The following is a 20214-nucleotide window of genomic DNA, read 5'->3' on the forward strand; positions in this document are numbered from 1 at the left end:
TGAGGGTGGGCGGCAGCGAGGGGGGGGGCCGAGAAACACCAGCGGCGGGGGGGGGGGGGGGGTGGGTGTCGATTTGCCGCGGTCGGGAGCAGTCTACTCCCAGTTCACGAGCTGTTCTCCTGTCTCTCCCAGCTCTTGCAGGCTGACCCCAATGCCCTCAGACTCGCCCAGCGATCCCAGGGTGAACCCGGCAGCACCCAGACTCGCCCAGCGATCCCAGGGCGAACCCAGCAGCACCCAGACTCGCCCAGCGATCGTCACGTGATTAGGGGCCGCGCAAAGGAGGGGCGGGGAGCAGAGAAAGCGGCGGCGGCGCCCAGCCTCCAGCCACGCCCGCTGGAACATGCTTTCCAATTAGTACGCTACCTCTTAGGTTTCCAACCTGGGTATTCAAAGAACGCCGAGGAAAGTGGGGGCAGGTGCTTTTGCCAGGCAGCCTCCAATGAGCAGGCCCGGGGCAACGAGGAGGTGGCAGCAGCCAGCACATGCAGGCATTTCCTGGGGCTCAGTGAATGTTTAGAGCTCAGGGGCTCAGCCTGTGCTTCCGCTTCCTTTTCTTCAGCACAGGAGTTCGGTTTGGCTGTCCAGAGCCTTGCTCTGCACCCGAATGCCGTACCGAGCGTGAGGGAAAGATGAAGCAACACCCACGTAGGCACCCAGGGAAAAAGCGGAGGTTGTCTTAGGAGCCGGTTTGAGACAAAATTCACCCAACTCCTTCTGCGGTGGTGTACGGGAAAGAGTCGGTAGGGGAAGCCGCAGGACAGCCTGCAGCAAAGCTCAGGACTTGTTCCCTCGCCTCTGCCTTCTGCACGTCTCCTCGTCGGCCGCCTGTGAGCGAGACGCTTCACCAGCTGGCTTGTTTGAAATCAGCAAAGTTATGGCATGGAAGTTATCTGGTAGGAGTCGTTGCTAAACAGATGCAGTTGAAGCTTTGTATCTTCCGTTCTCTCTACTAGTTATTCTAATCTTGCCCTGTTGGTTTAGCCCATCAGTTTTCATGTTCTCTTCATCTATTAATAGCAGAAGAAAGGGCCCCTTGATTCCAGTATTTCTTGCTGTAGTTCAGAGGTAGAGTTGGCTTTCCCTCTGACCTTTTATACTTTTACTTTGTGTTAAGTGGAACCCAAAACTGAATAGGATACTTTGTGTAAAGCTTGAGCAGCCCTTAACTTTCGAATTATTATACCGCATGCACTACTGCTTTGCAACATTCACAGGACTGTGGTGGTGTCAGATAGTTCACTTGCATTTAGTTCCTCAGGGCCCAGGCCTTCCTTTGGGCTGATGGTCTTGGCCAAAGCTGCAATGTTCAGTCCTTGCTGTGAAAGGCAGGAGGTGCTGGCTGGGCAGTTTGCTTTATTTTGTGCCTTTTTGGGGGCGACTCAAAGGGAGTGGGGGGATTGTGGGTGGGCTGGTTCTGCCACGTGGGGCAGGGGGCTGCTGCAGCAGAGGAGCAGGTGAGCGAGGGCTGGGGGCCCCCCCCTAAAGTGCTGAAAATTCTCCGAGGGGACCACACTATCTTTAAAAGTGTAAGTACTGGGGTGAGGCGAGGCGGAGGCAAACCTCTGGTTTGCAGCTGGAGAGGGAGGGCTTGGAGTGACTGGTGCGTAAGAAAGCTTTGGAAACGACCCCTGTCTGCCCTCTCTGCTTCTAAAAGGCTTTTAGCGTTGGAAAATAAAAGCCAGGTGGGGGCCCGGCTGCTGCCCACGCCCAGGGAGGTGCTCAGTGCTGCCACCCGGTGTGTAACGGCCGGCAGTGCAGCCGTGCCGCGGCGTGTGCCGCCCCGTGGGAGCTCAATGCTGCCACCCTTTGTGTAACGGCCGGCAGTGCAGCCGTGCCGCGGCGTGTGCCGCCCCGGGGGAGCTCAATGTTGCCATCCGGTGTGTAACGGCCGGCAGTGCTGGCGGAACGAACGTTTTTCTGACAGCTCTTGGAGGAACGTTTCTGTACAGGTGTTCCCCAGGGCTCCTCAGCTGCTCAGAACTCAACGTGTTGTCTTGGAGGGGAATAAAACCCATGGAACGCTGAGCGTGAGGTCACAACGCAGGCACCGCCCCCCCCCAGCGTGGCACCGCCCCCCCAGCGTGGCACCGCCCCCCCCAGCGTGGCACCGCCCCCCCAGCGTGGCACCGCCCCCCCCAGCGTGGCACCGCCCCCCCAGCGTGGCACCGCCCACCCCAGCGTGGCACCGCCCACCCCAGCGTGGCACCGCCCACCCCAGCGTGGCACCGCCCCCCCCAGCGTGGCACCGCCCCCCCCAGCGTGGCACCGCCCCCCCCAGCGTGGCACCGCCCCCCCCAGCGTGGCACCGCCCCCCCCAGCGTGGCACCGCCCCCCCCCAGCGTGGCACCGCCCACCCCAGCGTGGCACCGCCCACCCCAGCGTGGCACCGCCCCCCCAGCGTGGCAACGCCCCCCCGCGTGGCACCGCCCCCTCAGCGTGGCACCGCCCCTCCAGCCTGAACCCCACCCCCCAGCATGGCACCGCTCTCAACAACATGGCGCCAGATGCTTTAAAGTGGCTCAGTGCAGGGTTGTGGCTGGTAGAGGTTGGAGCTCTTCTGCTGTGTCCCAGGTCAGTGCCAGTCTCTGCTGCTTTGGGGGGTTTCTCTATAGCAGCCGCTGGAGCTGCGCGGGGTTTGGGGGGGTGGCCACCGGCGGGGCAGCGCGGGGCTTTTGGGGGGGGGGAGGGGGGCGTGTCCGGGCTTGGCCGGCGGGGCTCTGCGGGGGTGGCGGCTGCTGCCTCAACCGTACCCAGAGGCCCCGTGGGAGCTCAATGCTGCCACCTTGTGTGTAATGGCCGGCAGTGCAGCCGTGCCGCGGCGTGTGCCGCCCCGGGGGAGCTCAATGCTGCCACCCGGTGTGTAATGGCCGGCAGTGCAGCCGTGCCGCGGCGTATACCGCCCCGGGGGAGCTCAGTGCTCAACCCTGTGTGTAATGGCCGGCAGTGCAGCCGTGCCGCGGCGTGTGCCGCCCCGGGGGAGCTCAATGCTGCCACCCGGTGTGTAACGGCCGGCAGTGCAGCCGTGCCGCGGCGTGTGCCGCCCTGGGTGAGCTAATTTCTGCAGCCTAACTGCGCTGAATGCTCGAAAATTCTTAGGGGAAGAGCGGAGGGCGGAGAGCTTGACTCGAGCGTCGCTATGGATCCGGCGCCTGCGCCCTAGCCCGGCTCTGCTGCCGCCAGAGGGGCAGCGTCCCGGTGGTCGCTATGGATACGGCGCCTGCGCCGCAGCGGGTCCGGTCCCGGTGTCGCTGCCGGCCCGGGACTCCCAGGTGTGTTCCTTCCGGCGTCTGAAGGTGGTCTGGGGCCATCGGCAGGGCTTTTGGGGGTGACGGAGGAGGTCTTGGGGACACCTAAAAGGGTCTGGGGATACGTAAAGTTCTCGTGGGGCCATCGGAAAGGGTCAAGGGTCGTGGGGAGGCAGCTGGGCACCTCCGACGGACCCTTTGGGAGGTCTCTGCAGGCTCCCGTGGGAGCTGGGGGTGTCTCGGGGTGGGTTTGGGTTTGGGTTTGTGCTGCAAACAGCGTTGATAATGACTTAGAGAAAGACACACAAGAGACTCAGTAAGTCTCTTGTATCGTGCTTCTATTCTGGCGCCTGACACAGGTAGGATCATTTCAAAAGAGCTGTGTGTCTTCAGAGAGGTTTGGGCAAACTTTTATACAAAAAGTTATCTGTCTATAATGACAGAGGTCCAGATGCTGCCTATCTATACAAAGCTTATCTCTCTAAAAGAGCAGAAGTACACATATCATGCAGGTGTCCTTTGTCTTATCCAAAAGAGCATCTTGTCCAAGACTAACAGAAGTGAATCACTGACAAATCCTGTTATTCCTTCTCTATCCAAAGGCTGTCTGCCAGCCCCTCTCCCCCTCCCTGCGTCCCAGCATTTCAGCTAACAAGCGGAAAATTCTTATCAACTCTGTGGTTCTGTTAATGAGACTTTTCTGTTCATCAGTTCCCCCCTTTCTCACAGCCAACAGTATATTCCTATACTATATTTTCTTAAGGCAAACTTTGGACCCAGGCTTTCTGAGCTATCTTTCCCATGCTGACAATTGTGGAAGTTACTCTCAGATGTAGTCACCCAGTCTGATGCCCCCCAAGTCCAATTCATTGAGGCTTCCCCAAATAAAGGGGTCCTCATTTGGCCTCGAGGAAGTTCAGTGCATATCCAACAGTTAGAGAGATTAGTTTGCAAAGCCAATTCTTGCCTAACGTGTAAGTACATATTGCCTTCCCATCCCTCAATTTCCTTGCTGTGCTGCAAAGATTTTGATAGGAATTTCTAGGTATTAACTACAGCCAGGGCAATCCTTCAAGTGCCCTAGGAATGCAGTGAAAACCTTTTGGGAATTGTTCCTGCTCTGGTACTCCTCAAGCTATGAGGAGCTCTTCAGGGCAGCTCCAAGGTTAGGTTTGGATTCTCCTGGAGTCGCACACAGAACGAGTCTCACGATTCCAGTGGTCTAATTTCATAGCTGCATTTTCTTCTCTCTGCCTAGGTGACAGGACGACCTCACTAATCAAGAGAGATAGCCTGAGCTCTGCAGGAACCTTGAACCCAAGCAGCCAGTGCCTTCTGTGAGTACAAGCTGTCCTTGCTCAACGTGGAAGTAGTTGAGAGCTGAAGCCAGACCACGCCATAATTCCCTCAGCTTCCTCTTCTGCAGATTAAACAGTCCCAGTTCCTTCAGCCACTCCTCCTAAGGCTTGTTATCCAGACCCCTCACCAGCTTTGTGGCCCTTCTCTGGACTCACTCTCTCACAAGGGGTGTCCTGGGGAACACCACTTGTGCCCGGCCGGCCACCGGCTGGGTTTAACTCTGTTCCCCACCGCTCTTGGGGCCCAGCCATCCATCCTGTTCTGCTGTCCAGCAGTCCCTTTGAAAAACAATCCATCTGAAAAAAGAAGTAGCAGAGAAGGAAAGTTGAAGCTGCAAGGATTGCAGTCCCCTCAGTTCTGGTTGTAGCCAGGTGGGGGTTGGTCTCTTCTCCCAGGCAAGCAGCACCAGAACAAGAGGACACAGTCTCAAGCTGTGCCAGGGGAGGTTTAGGCTGGATGTTAGGAAGAAGGTCTTCATAGAATAGAATAGAGCAGGTTGAAAGAGAGATTGGCCTTTGGAATGTGCTGCTCAGGGAGGTGGTGCCCAGGGAGTCACCATCACTGGAAGTGTTTAGAAAGAGACTGGATGAGGCACTCAGTGCCGTGGTTTAGTTGATTAGATGGTGTTGGAATGGAATGGAACGGAATAGAATAGAATAGACCAGACCGAGTTGGAAGAGACCTTCAAGATCATCGTGTCCAACCTATCATCCAACGCCACCTAATCAACTAAACCAAGCAACCAGGCACCCTATCCAGTCTCCTCCTGAACACCTCCAAAGATGGTGACTCCACCACCACCCTGGGCAGCCCATTCCAATGGGCCATCACTCTCTCCGTGCAGAACCTCTTCCTAACCTCTAGCCTAAACCTCCCCTGGTGCAGCCTGAGACTGTGTCCTCTTGCTGGGCCTGGTGATGATCAAAGTTCTTTTCCAAGCTGCTTACTCCTGTTTGGTTTTATTCTCCTGCATGAATTGTCAGTTCAAAGCACTCGAGAGAAATGGTGTGATGGCTGTGCTGCCAAGCATCAGACTGGGGACCGAAAGACAACCTCCTGTGGATCGATGTACCGGGATATTCCAGGAACCTCTGTGCTGCCACAGACCTGGACTTAAACTCGTTCCAGATGCCGCGGTGTGTTCCACATGACAATCGCACTCGGCACGTGAAGAGTGAGCAAGAGACTTCCCTTGTTTCCTTTGTGGAAGGCTTTTGTGTGTCCCCCGGCCCCGGGGGCCGTGTTCCTCTCGGGCAGGCTGAGGACGAGGCTGCCCTCGGCAGCAGGCGTGCCGCAAGCGGAGCGGCGAAGCTGTGTTCCTGGCAGTTCTCTCTCCGCCTGGATCAGGACGAAGGTGCCGGCCGACAAGGACTTGCACTGACACAGGGTCAGAGAGCTGAGAGCACCAAAGGGTTTAATTGGTGAGAGCAACAGACTTGGTTGCTGCCACCCGCTGCTAAGTGGCCCCCACATGGGGTTTGGAGGCAGGTAAAGGTTTCTTTTGGCGTGTGAAGGGGTTTTATGGGCATCTAGAAGGGGTGTGGAGCCCCCTGAAAGGGTCTGGGATAGTGTCAGGGGGTTCTGGGCTGGTCCACCAGCGGGTCTGGGGACATTGGAAGCATCTGGGGGTACCTAAAGTGGAGCTGGGTGTTTCAGATGGGGGGTTTGGGTGCAACCAAAGGGGTTTTGTGGGCATCTAAGTTGGAGAATCTGTGGGGGTCCTGAAGGAGTTGGGGGGTTCTCAGTGAGGTTTTGGAGTCTCTATGGAGTCCCTGTTGTATCTTGGGTCTGCCGTGGGATTGGTAGTGACTGGGTGCTCCGGTTTTGGTGGCTCCAGGGCAGCAGGTACCCACAGGGCTGTGCCTTGCTTTATGTTCCCCAGCTGTGGGCCAAGCAGGAGCCCCAGGGGAAGGGAATTTCAGCATGTGGCGGGTGATAGTGGAGGCGACTTCCTGACAAAATGGCTTTGGGGGTTTGGTTAGGTCTTGTTTTTATGGTTGACTCACTCTTGCTTTCTTTCCTTTTTTTTCAGGGAGCTTAACTGCTTTGCCTGAGGACCAGTTGCAGATTTGTATTCGGCCTCAGCCACAAGCCCTGACACGGAGCGGGGTGCTTTGGTGTCAGAATGTGGAGCTGTTGGAAACCAAATTGCTCACTGAAAAAAAGAAAAGGAATAATTTGTCATAAAAAAATCCCCACAGTTCCTGTAAGCTTTCGAGTTCCTACTTAATAATATAAAGCAGTTTGTGGTTTGGTTGGTTTGGTTTTTTTCTTGTTGTGCTGCAAAGATTTTGATAGGAATTTCTAGGTATTAACTACAGCCAGAGCAAGCCTCTACTTGCCCTGGGAACGCAGTGAAAACCTTTTGGGAATTGGTTCTGCTCTGTTACTCCTCAAGCTATGAGCAGACACACAGGCAGTTGTTAACAGAGTTTCTTTGTGCATTCCAGGTCTGGTGTGTTCAGACCGGCAGGATCTTCCTGGGCCATCCGATTACGGTTTCCGTTGACACTTTTCAGCCCTTACATCCGGTTTGCCGACAGAGGACGTTGGTTTGTGGGCCCTGGCAGCGACACTTTTCCAAAGAGGAGCTCTAAGGCCAGCTGCAAGGTTAGGTTTGGATTCTCCTGGGGTGCCTGTGCTTGAAAGCCCCCCAGAGGCCGTGCAGAGTGGTGCTCGCAGTAGCTCTGTGCAAGTCTGCCGTGGGCTCAGGAGGCCAGTATCTAGAGAGAGGGAAGGACAGAGACTCTTCTAAGACAGTTTTAAAGAAATAATTATGAGAAGAGGCAAATTAATTCTGGGGACTCATGTGATATATCTGTTCAAGAGAAAAAAAAATGAAGGCGGTTTCTGACCATAACCAGGCTGACAAAGCACAGTAATGTGGTTTCCTATGGGATTCAACTCCTCCTGCATTGCACAGGACACTTCAACAGCTGTCCTGACGAGCTATAAGTAATGAACTTAATCCACCCTGTGCGAGCAATGGGGCAAAAGATTACAAAATCCATGTATGCAGTTGAGATGTGTTACGTTGGGACGCCCAGGATACAGCTCATCAAGCTCTCCTAGTGTTTAGACGCAAGATGGAAGAAGGAAGGGGGAAGACAGAGCAGAAGGTCTATTTAAATATGAAACTCCTAGGCTGAAAGAAAAGAAAAACATTTTAAAGAGCACTCAGTGAGACTCTGTCACCAGCATAGCTAATCACAGAATCACTGAGTGTTAGGGGTTGGAAGGGACCCCAAAATAGCATCCGGTCCAACCCCTGTGCCAGTGCAGGATCACCTGGGGCGGGTTTTGAATGTCTCCAGAGACTCCACTAACTCTCTGGGCAGCCTGCTCCAGGGCTCTGGCACACACAGTGAAAAGGTTTTCCCTTCTGTTCCTGTGGAACTTCCTCCTTTTATTCGTCGGACGCAGCGAAGCCGCTGGGTCGTGTTGCTGCGGCAAGGTGACCCACCCTGTAGTTCAGGGCCTGGGTCTGTGCCTTCATGGCAGCCTGTTCCCTTGGCACCCTGTCAGCTTAACAGCCCTGTACTTGGGGTCTGTGTGACGAGTTGTGGAGCCCTCCATCCCCCTTCTGTCCCCAGCAGCAGCCCAAGGTCCCTGGAAGCAGGGCTGGGGAGGCTGCTTTAGGCAGCTAACAGGAACCAACCTTGCCTGGCCCTTAGGGGGCTGAGGTCAGTCCCTGGGCTCCTGAAGAGGTGGTGTTGCGCTGCTGCCAGGAGGGCCGGCCCGTAGGTGGGGCACGGGCCAGAGCCTGTGGCTCTCTGTGGGGCTTTTTGGGAGTGCTGCTGAGGCCTCACTCTGTCCTGTTGGCATCCTTTGTCAGGGTAGCCAGATCCTAGGCCTGATGTCTATCGTTAGCTCAATCGCAGAATTTGCTCGTCTGCTGTTCCTGTCCGTAAATTTTTGCCAGTGCTTCTGTAATAAAAAGGTTTTTATTTCTCCTGTAACTTGCAAGCTGGTGACCTCCTTAGGAGCACCACTGTGTTGTTCACAAAGTTCTTTGCTGTTGCAAAGCTGGGAGAAGTGTGAGGTTCAGCTGATGAAGTTTCTCTCTTTAGGGGTGTCTGCTCAGCCGTCCTCTTCCTGGATCTCGGAGCTTTGTCTCTCCCTGTTTGCGGTGCCCCGACAAGGACTTGTGCCGACACATCCTCGGGAAGCTGAAACCACCAAAGGGTTTAATGGGTGAGAGCAAAGCTCAGCTGTGTGCTGAAGCTGCAAACCTTGCCCAGAAGGCTGTCCCCGGCTCGGGGTGATAAAAAGAACAGGAGCGTAGCCGCTCGGCTGTCTTTCCTTCTGTGATGCCACAGCGGGGTGGGCGAGGATACAGCAGAGGAGCAGTGAGGGAGGGGTGAGGGCAGCCTCCCACAAAGGCTGCTTGCAGACCTGAAATGCCAAATGTTTGAAATGCCAGGACGTTCTTGGAGGGGAGGGAAAGCCCCGGGCAAGTGTAAGAGTGAGTGTGAGGTGTTCCAGCAGAGGAACAGCGGTGCTGCTTATTGAGAGATTGCAGAAGGGCAGTGATTTGTGTGCAGAAAGGCCTTGACGTGACCCCCCTCTGTTCTGTAGAAAGGCTTCTAGAGGAGAAAAGCACATCCTGAGCAGAGCCACGGGGGGGTGTGGGGTGTGGTTTGAAGCAGAAATAGCAACTGTCTCTCAATTAAAACAGTGGATTGTCTTTCGTGTGTGTGTGTGGTGTGCTGTTTTTTCATTGACTGGAAAAAGCTCTGCAGGGAGACCAGCTGATCTGCTCCCGAGGCACAGCAGCACCGGACCTGCTGAGCGCTGGGGGCCTGTTAAGGAGGGTCTGCTGTCATCTGAAGTGGGCTTGGGGGTATGAAAGGGGAATTTGGGGGCATGTGAAGGGTTCTGGGAGCATCTAGAGGTGTCTGGGGACCTCTGGAGGGGCTCCTGGGTCATGTCTGGAGGGTCACGGAGGAGTGGGGGGGTCTGTGCCTCAGTGTGGTTTCGGGGTCTCTGTGTCAGGTCCCCACAGCGTGTGGGTTGCTGTGTGGCACTGCTGGAGTCTCGGTGTCCCTAGCGCCGCTGACTCTTCTGCTCACTGCTCCCACCTTGTGGGCACGGCCAGGTACTGCTTGCTGTCGCCTGCTGCCAAGGGTGTGAGTGGCCTCTGCAGGGAGGCGCAGAGAGGTATTCTGGGGCGTCTAGAGGGGCTTTGTGGGCATCGAGAGGTGTCTGGCGGCCTCTGGAGGGTCTCCGGGGGGGTCTCTGGAGGGTCCTGAAGCAGCTGAGGGGGCGGGGAGTGGTGGTGTTGTGTTAGAGGTCTCGGGGGGGTTCCAGGGTTTGGGGTCCCGCAGGATTGGGGTGGTCTCACCCCGGTATTGGGTGTCCTGCAGTCCCAGGGTCCCCCAGCCACATCTCCCCCGGCATCTCAAGGCGAGCTGCGAGCACCTCAAGGGCCTTAGAGGGTGAGAAAGGAGGGCTGGGGGCATGTAGACGGAAGTGAGGGCACCAAGACGGCACCGCCCTCCCCGTGACAGCGCCTGCCCTTCCCAAGATGGCGCCGCCCTCCCCGTGACAGCGCCTGCCCTTCCCAAGATGGCGTCGATCTCCCCGTGACAGCGCCTGCCCTTTCCAAGATGGCGTCGCCCTCCCCGTGACAGCGCCTGCCCTTCCCAAGATGGCGCCGCCCTCGCCCCGTCGGCTCCGACCTAGCCAGCGTAATCCTCGTCCCCTCTGCTTTCTCCGCTCCGCATCAGCTCGGTGTGGACTCTGCTGCTCTCTGGAGTTGCTCTGTGCCTGCTGCAGGACTCTGCTATGGGTTTGAGGGTGGGCGGCAGCGAGGGGGGGGCCGAGAAACACCAGCGGCGGGGGGGGGGGGGGGTGGGTGTCGATTTGCCGCGGTCGGGAGCAGTCTACTCCCAGTTCACGAGCTGTTCTCCTGTCTCTCCCAGCTCTTGCAGGCTGACCCCAATGCCCTCAGACTCGCCCAGCGATCCCAGGGTGAACCCGGCAGCACCCAGACTCGCCCAGCGATCCCAGGGCGAACCCAGCAGCACCCAGACTCGCCCAGCGATCGTCACGTGATTAGGGGCCGCGCAAAGGAGGGGCGGGGAGCAGAGAAAGCGGCGGCGGCGCCCAGCCTCCAGCCACGCCCGCTGGAACATGCTTTCCAATTAGTACGCTACCTCTTAGGTTTCCAACCTGGGTATTCAAAGAACGCCGAGGAAAGTGGGGGCAGGTGCTTTTGCCAGGCAGCCTCCAATGAGCAGGCCCGGGGCAACGAGGAGGTGGCAGCAGCCAGCACATGCAGGCATTTCCTGGGGCTCAGTGAATGTTTAGAGCTCAGGGGCTCAGCCTGTGCTTCCGCTTCCTTTTCTTCAGCACAGGAGTTCGGTTTGGCTGTCCAGAGCCTTGCTCTGCACCCGAATGCCGTACCGAGCGTGAGGGAAAGATGAAGCAACACCCACGTAGGCACCCAGGGAAAAAGCGGAGGTTGTCTTAGGAGCCGGTTTGAGACAAAATTCACCCAACTCCTTCTGCGGTGGTGTACGGGAAAGAGTCGGTAGGGGAAGCCGCAGGACAGCCTGCAGCAAAGCTCAGGACTTGTTCCCTCGCCTCTGCCTTCTGCACGTCTCCTCGTCGGCCGCCTGTGAGCGAGACGCTTCACCAGCTGGCTTGTTTGAAATCAGCAAAGTTATGGCATGGAAGTTATCTGGTAGGAGTCGTTGCTAAACAGATGCAGTTGAAGCTTTGTATCTTCCGTTCTCTCTACTAGTTATTCTAATCTTGCCCTGTTGGTTTAGCCCATCAGTTTTCATGTTCTCTTCATCTATTAATAGCAGAAGAAAGGGCCCCTTGATTCCAGTATTTCTTGCTGTAGTTCAGAGGTAGAGTTGGCTTTCCCTCTGACCTTTTATACTTTTACTTTGTGTTAAGTGGAACCCAAAACTGAATAGGATACTTTGTGTAAAGCTTGAGCAGCCCTTAACTTTCGAATTATTATACCGCATGCACTACTGCTTTGCAACATTCACAGGACTGTGGTGGTGTCAGATAGTTCACTTGCATTTAGTTCCTCAGGGCCCAGGCCTTCCTTTGGGCTGATGGTCTTGGCCAAAGCTGCAATGTTCAGTCCTTGCTGTGAAAGGCAGGAGGTGCTGGCTGGGCAGTTTGCTTTATTTTGTGCCTTTTTGGGGGCGACTCAAAGGGAGTGGGGGGATTGTGGGTGGGCTGGTTCTGCCACGTGGGGCAGGGGGCTGCTGCAGCAGAGGAGCAGGTGAGCGAGGGCTGGGGGCCCCCCCCTAAAGTGCTGAAAATTCTCCGAGGGGACCACACTATCTTTAAAAGTGTAAGTACTGGGGTGAGGCGAGGCGGAGGCAAACCTCTGGTTTGCAGCTGGAGAGGGAGGGCTTGGAGTGACTGGTGCGTAAGAAAGCTTTGGAAACGACCCCTGTCTGCCCTCTCTGCTTCTAAAAGGCTTTTAGCGTTGGAAAATAAAAGCCAGGTGGGGGCCCGGCTGCTGCCCACGCCCAGGGAGGTGCTCAGTGCTGCCACCCGGTGTGTAACGGCCGGCAGTGCAGCCGTGCCGCGGCGTGTGCCGCCCCGTGGGAGCTCAATGCTGCCACCCTTTGTGTAACGGCCGGCAGTGCAGCCGTGCCGCGGCGTGTGCCGCCCCGGGGGAGCTCAATGTTGCCATCCGGTGTGTAACGGCCGGCAGTGCTGGCGGAACGAACGTTTTTCTGACAGCTCTTGGAGGAACGTTTCTGTACAGGTGTTCCCCAGGGCTCCTCAGCTGCTCAGAACTCAACGTGTTGTCTTGGAGGGGAATAAAACCCATGGAACGCTGAGCGTGAGGTCACAACGCAGGCACCGCCCCCCCCCAGCGTGGCACCGCCCCCCCCAGCGTGGCACCGCCCCCCCAGCGTGGCACCGCCCCCCCAGCGTGGCACCGCCCCCCCAGCGTGGCACCGCCCCCCCAGCGTGGCACCGCCCACCCCAGCGTGGCACCGCCCACCCCAGCGTGGCACCGCCCACCCCAGCGTGGCACCGCCCCCCCAGCGTGGCACCGCCCCCCCAGCGTGGCACCGCCCCCCCCAGCGTGGCACCGCCCACCCCAGCGTGGCACCGCCCACCCCAGCGTGGCACCGCCCCCCCAGCGTGGCAACGCCCCCCCGCGTGGCACCGCCCCCTCAGCGTGGCACCGCCCCTCCAGCCTGAACCCCACCCCCCAGCATGGCACCGCTCTCAACAACATGGCGCCAGATGCTTTAAAGTGGCTCAGTGCAGGGTTGTGGCTGGTAGAGGTTGGAGCTCTTCTGCTGTGTCCCAGGTCAGTGCCAGTCTCTGCTGCTTTGGGGGGTTTCTCTATAGCAGCCGCTGGAGCTGCGCGGGGTTTGGGGGGGTGGCCACCGGCGGGGCAGCGCGGGGCTTTTGGGGGGGGGGAGGGGGGCGTGTCCGGGCTTGGCCGGCGGGGCTCTGCGGGGGTGGCGGCTGCTGCCTCAACCGTACCCAGAGGCCCCGTGGGAGCTCAATGCTGCCACCTTGTGTGTAATGGCCGGCAGTGCAGCCGTGCCGCGGCGTGTGCCGCCCCGGGGGAGCTCAATGCTGCCACCCGGTGTGTAATGGCCGGCAGTGCAGCCGTGCCGCGGCGTATACCGCCCCGGGGGAGCTCAGTGCTCAACCCTGTGTGTAATGGCCGGCAGTGCAGCCGTGCCGCGGCGTGTGCCGCCCCGGGGGAGCTCAATGCTGCCACCCGGTGTGTAACGGCCGGCAGTGCAGCCGTGCCGCGGCGTGTGCCGCCCTGGGTGAGCTAATTTCTGCAGCCTAACTGCGCTGAATGCTCGAAAATTCTTAGGGGAAGAGCGGAGGGCGGAGAGCTTGACTCGAGCGTCGCTATGGATCCGGCGCCTGCGCCCTAGCCCGGCTCTGCTGCCGCCAGAGGGGCAGCGTCCCGGTGGTCGCTATGGATACGGCGCCTGCGCCGCAGCGGGTCCGGTCCCGGTGTCGCTGCCGGCCCGGGACTCCCAGGTGTGTTCCTTCCGGCGTCTGAAGGTGGTCTGGGGCCATCGGCAGGGCTTTTGGGGGTGACGGAGGAGGTCTTGGGGACACCTAAAAGGGTCTGGGGATACGTAAAGTTCTCGTGGGGCCATCGGAAAGGGTCAAGGGTCGTGGGGAGGCAGCTGGGCACCTCCGACGGACCCTTTGGGAGGTCTCTGCAGGCTCCCGTGGGAGCTGGGGGTGTCTCGGGGTGGGTTTGGGTTTGGGTTTGTGCTGCAAACAGCGTTGATAATGACTTAGAGAAAGACACACAAGAGACTCAGTAAGTCTCTTGTATCGTGCTTCTATTCTGGCGCCTGACACAGGTAGGATCATTTCAAAAGAGCTGTGTGTCTTCAGAGAGGTTTGGGCAAACTTTTATACAAAAAGTTATCTGTCTATAATGACAGAGGTCCAGATGCTGCCTATCTATACAAAGCTTATCTCTCTAAAAGAGCAGAAGTACACATATCATGCAGGTGTCCTTTGTCTTATCCAAAAGAGCATCTTGTCCAAGACTAACAGAAGTGAATCACTGACAAATCCTGTTATTCCTTCTCTATCCAAAGGCTGTCTGCCAGCCCCTCTCCCCCTCCCTGCGTCCCAGCATTTCAGCTAACAAGCGGAAAATTCTTATCAACTCTGTGGTTCTGTTAATGAGACTTTTCTGTTCATCAGTTCCCCCCTTTCTCACAGCCAACAGTATATTCCTATACTATATTTTCTTAAGGCAAACTTTGGACCCAGGCTTTCTGAGCTATCTTTCCCATGCTGACAATTGTGGAAGTTACTCTCAGATGTAGTCACCCAGTCTGATGCCCCCCAAGTCCAATTCATTGAGGCTTCCCCAAATAAAGGGGTCCTCATTTGGCCTCGAGGAAGTTCAGTGCATATCCAACAGTTAGAGAGATTAGTTTGCAAAGCCAATTCTTGCCTAACGTGTAAGTACATATTGCCTTCCCATCCCTCAATTTCCTTGCTGTGCTGCAAAGATTTTGATAGGAATTTCTAGGTATTAACTACAGCCAGGGCAATCCTTCAAGTGCCCTAGGAATGCAGTGAAAACCTTTTGGGAATTGTTCCTGCTCTGGTACTCCTCAAGCTATGAGGAGCTCTTCAGGGCAGCTCCAAGGTTAGGTTTGGATTCTCCTGGAGTCGCACACAGAACGAGTCTCACGATTCCAGTGGTCTAATTTCATAGCTGCATTTTCTTCTCTCTGCCTAGGTGACAGGACGACCTCACTAATCAAGAGAGATAGCCTGAGCTCTGCAGGAACCTTGAACCCAAGCAGCCAGTGCCTTCTGTGAGTACAAGCTGTCCTTGCTCAACGTGGAAGTAGTTGAGAGCTGAAGCCAGACCACGCCATAATTCCCTCAGCTTCCTCTTCTGCAGATTAAACAGTCCCAGTTCCTTCAGCCACTCCTCCTAAGGCTTGTTATCCAGACCCCTCACCAGCTTTGTGGCCCTTCTCTGGACTCACTCTCTCACAAGGGGTGTCCTGGGGAACACCACTTGTGCCCGGCCGGCCACCGGCTGGGTTTAACTCTGTTCCCCACCGCTCTTGGGGCCCAGCCATCCATCCTGTTCTGCTGTCCAGCAGTCCCTTTGAAAAACAATCCATCTGAAAAAAGAAGTAGCAGAGAAGGAAAGTTGAAGCTGCAAGGATTGCAGTCCCCTCAGTTCTGGTTGTAGCCAGGTGGGGGTTGGTCTCTTCTCCCAGGCAAGCAGCACCAGAACAAGAGGACACAGTCTCAAGCTGTGCCAGGGGAGGTTTAGGCTGGATGTTAGGAAGAAGGTCTTCATAGAATAGAATAGAGCAGGTTGAAAGAGAGATTGGCCTTTGGAATGTGCTGCTCAGGGAGGTGGTGCCCAGGGAGTCACCATCACTGGAAGTGTTTAGAAAGAGACTGGATGAGGCACTCAGTGCCGTGGTTTAGTTGATTAGATGGTGTTGGAATGGAATGGAACGGAATAGAATAGAATAGACCAGACCGAGTTGGAAGAGACCTTCAAGATCATCGTGTCCAACCTATCATCCAACGCCACCTAATCAACTAAACCAAGCAACCAGGCACCCTATCCAGTCTCCTCCTGAACACCTCCAAAGATGGTGACTCCACCACCACCCTGGGCAGCCCATTCCAATGGGCCATCACTCTCTCCGTGCAGAACCTCTTCCTAACCTCTAGCCTAAACCTCCCCTGGTGCAGCCTGAGACTGTGTCCTCTTGCTGGGCCTGGTGATGATCAAAGTTCTTTTCCAAGCTGCTTACTCCTGTTTGGTTTTATTCTCCTGCATGAATTGTCAGTTCAAAGCACTCGAGAGAAATGGTGTGATGGCTGTGCTGCCAAGCATCAGACTGGGGACCGAAAGACAACCTCCTGTGGATCGATGTACCGGGATATTCCAGGAACCTCTGTGCTGCCACAGACCTGGACTTAAACTCGTTCCAGATGCCGCGGTGTGTTCCGCATGACAATCGCACTCGGCACGTGAAGAGTGGCCAAGAGACTTCCCTTGTTTCCTTTGTGGAAGGCTTTTGTGTGTCCCCCGGCCCCGGGGGCCGTGTTCCTCTCGGGCAGGCTGCGGACGAGGCTGCCCTCGGCAGCAGGCGTGCCGCAAGCGGAGCGGCGAAGCTGTGTTCCTGGCAGTTCTCTCTCCGCCTGGATCAGGACGAAGGTGCCGGCCGACAAGGACTTGCACTGACACAGGGTCAGAGAGCTGAGAGCACCAAAGGGTTTAATTGGTGAGAGCAACAGACTTGGTTGCTGCCACCCGCTGCTAAGTGGCCCCCAAATGGGGTTTGGAGGCAGGTAAAGGTTTCTTTTGGCGTGTGAAGGGGTTTTATGGGCATCTAGAAGGGGTGTGGAGCCCCCTGAAAGGGTCTGGGATAGTGTCAGGGGGTTCTGGGCTGGTCCACCAGCGGGTCTGGGGACATTGGAAGCATCTGGGGGTACCTAAAGTGGAGCTGGGTGTTTCAGATGGGGGGTTTGGGTGCAACCAAAGGGGTTTTGTGGGCATCTAAGTTGGAGAATCTGTGGGGGTCCTGAAGGAGTTGGGGGGTTCTCAGTGAGGTTTTGGAGTCTCTATGGAGTCCCTGTTGTATCTTGGGTCTGCCGTGGGATTGGTAGTGACTGGGTGCTCCGGTTTTGGTGGCTCCAGGGCAGCAGGTACCCACAGGGCTGTGCCTTGCTTTATGTTCCCCAGCTGTGGGCCAAGCAGGAGCCCCAGGGGAAGGGAATTTCAGCATGTGGCAGGTGATAGTGGAGGCGACTTCCTGACAAAATGGCTTTGGGGGTTTGGTTAGGTCTTGTTTTTATGGTTGACTCACTCTTGCTTTCTTTCCTTTTTTTTCAGGGAGCTTAACTGCTTTGCCTGAGGACCAGTTGCAGATTTGTATTCGGCCTCAGCCACAAGCCCTGACACGGAGCGGGGTGCTTTGGTGTCAGAATGTGGAGCTGTTGGAAACCCAATTGCTCACTGAAAAAAAGAAAAGGAATAATTTGTCATAAAAAAATCCCCACAGTTCCTGTAAGCTTTCGAGTTCCTACTTAATAATATAAAGCAGTTTGTGGTTTGGTTGGTTTGGTTTTTTTCTTGTTGTGCTGCAAAGATTTTGATAGGAATTTCTAGGTATTAACTACAGCCAGAGCAAGCCTCTACTTGCCCTGGGAACGCAGTGAAAACCTTTTGGGAATTGGTTCTGCTCTGTTACTCCTCAAGCTATGAGCAGACACACAGGCAGTTGTTAACAGAGTTTCTTTGTGCATTCCAGGTCCGGTGTGTTCAGACCGGCAGGATCTTCCTGGGCCATCCGATTACGGTTTCCGTTGACACTTTTCAGCCCTTACATCCGGTTTGCCGACAGAGGACGTTGGTTTGTGGGCCCTGGCAGCGACAGTTTTCCAAAGAGGAGCTCTAAGGCCAGCTGCAAGGTTAGGTTTGGATTCTCCTGGGGTGCCTGTGCTTGAAAGCCCCCCAGAGGCCGTGCAGAGTGGTGCTCGCAGTAGCTCTGTGCAAGTCTGCCGTGGGCTCAGGAGGCCAGTATCTAGAGAGAGGGAAGGACAGAGACACTTCTAAGACAGTTTTAAAGAAATAATTATGAGAAGAGGCAAATTAATTCTGGGGACTCATGTGATATATCTGTTTAAGAGAAAAAAAAATGAAGGAGGTTTCTGACCATAACCAGGCTGACAAAGCACAGTAATGTGGTTTCCTATGGGATTCAACTCCTCCTGCATTGCACAGGACACTTCAACAGCTGTCCTGACGAGCTATAAGTAATGAACTTAATCCACCCTGTGCGAGCAATGGGGCAAAAGATTACAAAATCCATGTATGCAGTTGAGATGTGTTACGTTGGGACGCCCAGGATACACCTGATCAAGCTCTCCTAGTGTTTAGACGCAAGATGGAAGAAGGAAGGGGGAAGACAGAGCAGAAGGTCTATTTAAATATGAAACTCCTAGGCTGAAAGAAAAGAAAAACATTTTAAAGAGCACTCAGTGAGACTCTGTCACCAGCATAGCTAATCACAGAATCACTGAGTGTTAGGGGTTGGAAGGGACCCCAAAATAGCATCCGGTCCAACCCCTGTGCCAGTGCAGGATCACCTGGGGCAGGTTTTGAATGTCTCCAGAGACTCCACTAACTCTCTGGGCAGCCTGCTCCAGGGCTCTGGCACACACAGTGAAAAGGTTTTCCCTTCTGTTCCTGCGGAACTTCCTCCTTTTATTCGTCGGACGCAGCGAAGCCGCTGGGTCGTGTTGCTGCGGCAAGGTGACCCACCCTGTAGTTCAGGGCCTGGGTCTGTGCCTTCATGGCAGCCTGTTCCCTTGGCACCCTGTCAGCTTAACAGCCTTGTACTCGGGGCCTGTGTGACGAGTTGTGGAGCCCTCCATCCCCCTTCTGTCCCCAGCAGCAGCCCAAGGTCCCTGTAAGCAGGGCTGGGGAGGCTGCTTTAGGCAGCTGACAGGAACCAACCTTGCCTGGCCCTTAGGGGGCTGAGGTCAGTCCCTGGGCTCCTGAAGAGGTGGTGTTGCGCTGCTGCCAGGAGGGCCGGCCCGTAGGTGGGGCACGGGCCAGAGCCTGTGGCTCTCTGTGGGGCTTTTTGGGGGTGCTGCTGAGGCCTCACTCTGTCCTGTTGGCATCCTTTGTCAGGGTAGCCAGATCCTAGGCCCGATGTCTATCGTTAGCTCAATCGCAGAATTTCCTCGTCTGCTGTTCCTGTCCGTAAATTTTTGCCAGTGCTTCTGTAATAAAAAGGTTTTTATTTCTCCTGTAACTTGCAAGCTGGTGACCTCCTTAGGAGCAGCACTGTGTTGTTCACAAAGTTCTTTGCTGTTGCAAAGCTGGGAGAAGTGTGAGGTTCAGCTGATGAAGTTTCTCTCTTTAGGGGTGTCTGCTCAGCCGTCCTCTTCCTGGATCTCGGTGCTTTGTCTCTCCCTGTTTGCGGTGCCCCGACAAGGACTTGTGCCGACACATCCTCGGGAAGCTGAAACCACCAAAGGGTTTAATGGGTTTGAGACAAAATTCACCCAACTCCTTCTGCGGTGGTGTACGGGAAAGAGTCGGTAGGGGAAGCCGCAGGACAGCCTGCAGCAAAGCTCAGGACTTGTTCCCTCGCCTCTGCCTTCTGCACGTCTCCTCGTCGGCCGCCTGTGAGCGAGACGCTTCACCAGCTGGCTTGTTTGAATTCAGCAAAGTTATGGCATGGAAGTTATCTGGTAGGAGTCGTTGCTAAACAGATGCAGTTGAAGCTTTGTATCTTCCGTTCTCTCTACTAGTTATTCTAATCTTGCCCTGTTGGTTTAGCCCATCAGTTTTCATGTTCTCTTCATGTATTAGTAGCAGAAGAAAGGGCCCCTTGATTCCAGTATTTCTTGCTGTAGTTCAGAGGTAGAGTTGGCTTTCCCTCTGACCTTTTACACTTTTACTTTGTGTTAAGTGGAACCCAAAACTGAATAGGATACTTTGTGTAAAGCTTGAGCAGCCCTTAACTTTCGAATTATTATACTGCATGCACTACTGCTTTGCAACATTCACAGGACTGTGGTGGTGTCAGATGGTTCACTTGCATTTAGCTCCTCAGGGGCCAGGCCTTCCTTTGGGCTGATAGTCTTGGCCAAAGCTGCAATGTTCAGTCCTTGCTGTGAAAGGCAGGAGGTGCTGGCTGGGCAGTTTGCTTTATTTTGTGCCTTTTTGGGGGTGAATCAAAGGGAGTGGGGGGATTGTGGGTGGGCTGGTTCTGCCACGTGGGGCAGGGGGCTGCTGCAGCAGAGGAGCAGGTGAGCGAGGACTGGGGGCCCCCCCCTAAAGTGCTGAAAATTCTCCGAGGGGACCACACTATCTTTAAAAGTGTAAGTACTGGGGTGAGGCGAGGCGGAGGCAAACCTCTGGTTTGCAGCTGGAAAGGGAGGGCTTGGAGTGACTGGTGCGTAAGAAAGCTTTGGAAACGACCCCTGTCTGCCCTCTCTGCTTCTAAAAGGCTTTTAGCATTGGAAAATAAAACCCACGTGGGGGCCCGGCTGCTGCCCACGCCCAGGGAGGTGCTCAGTGCTGCCACCCGGTGTGTAACGGCCGGCAGTGCAGCCGTGC

At 55.9% G+C, this 20214-nt stretch overlaps 2 long non-coding RNA genes across 2 annotated transcripts; both read left to right on the forward strand.

The window, feature by feature from the left end:
- Positions 1-6622: 6622 nt before the first annotated feature.
- On the forward strand, positions 6623-9282 carry LOC137453979 (uncharacterized). The gene is made up of 3 exons (XR_010990516.1): positions 6623-6813; positions 7058-7217; positions 8678-9282. It is a non-coding gene; the product is annotated as an uncharacterized lncRNA (long non-coding RNA).
- Positions 9283-14873: 5591 nt separating this feature from the next.
- Positions 14874-19657, forward strand: LOC137453953 (uncharacterized). Its single transcript, XR_010990508.1, has 4 exons — positions 14874-14920; positions 15926-17148; positions 17393-17552; positions 19013-19657. It is a non-coding gene; the product is annotated as an uncharacterized lncRNA (long non-coding RNA).
- Positions 19658-20214: the final 557 nt, after the last annotated feature.

The sequence above is a fragment of the Melanerpes formicivorus genome, unplaced genomic scaffold (genome assembly GCF_026170545.1).
Source record: "Melanerpes formicivorus ecotype bairdi unplaced genomic scaffold, bMelFor1.0.p_v2 SCAF_2, whole genome shotgun sequence".
Classification (NCBI taxonomy): domain Eukaryota; kingdom Metazoa; phylum Chordata; class Aves; order Piciformes; family Picidae; genus Melanerpes; species Melanerpes formicivorus.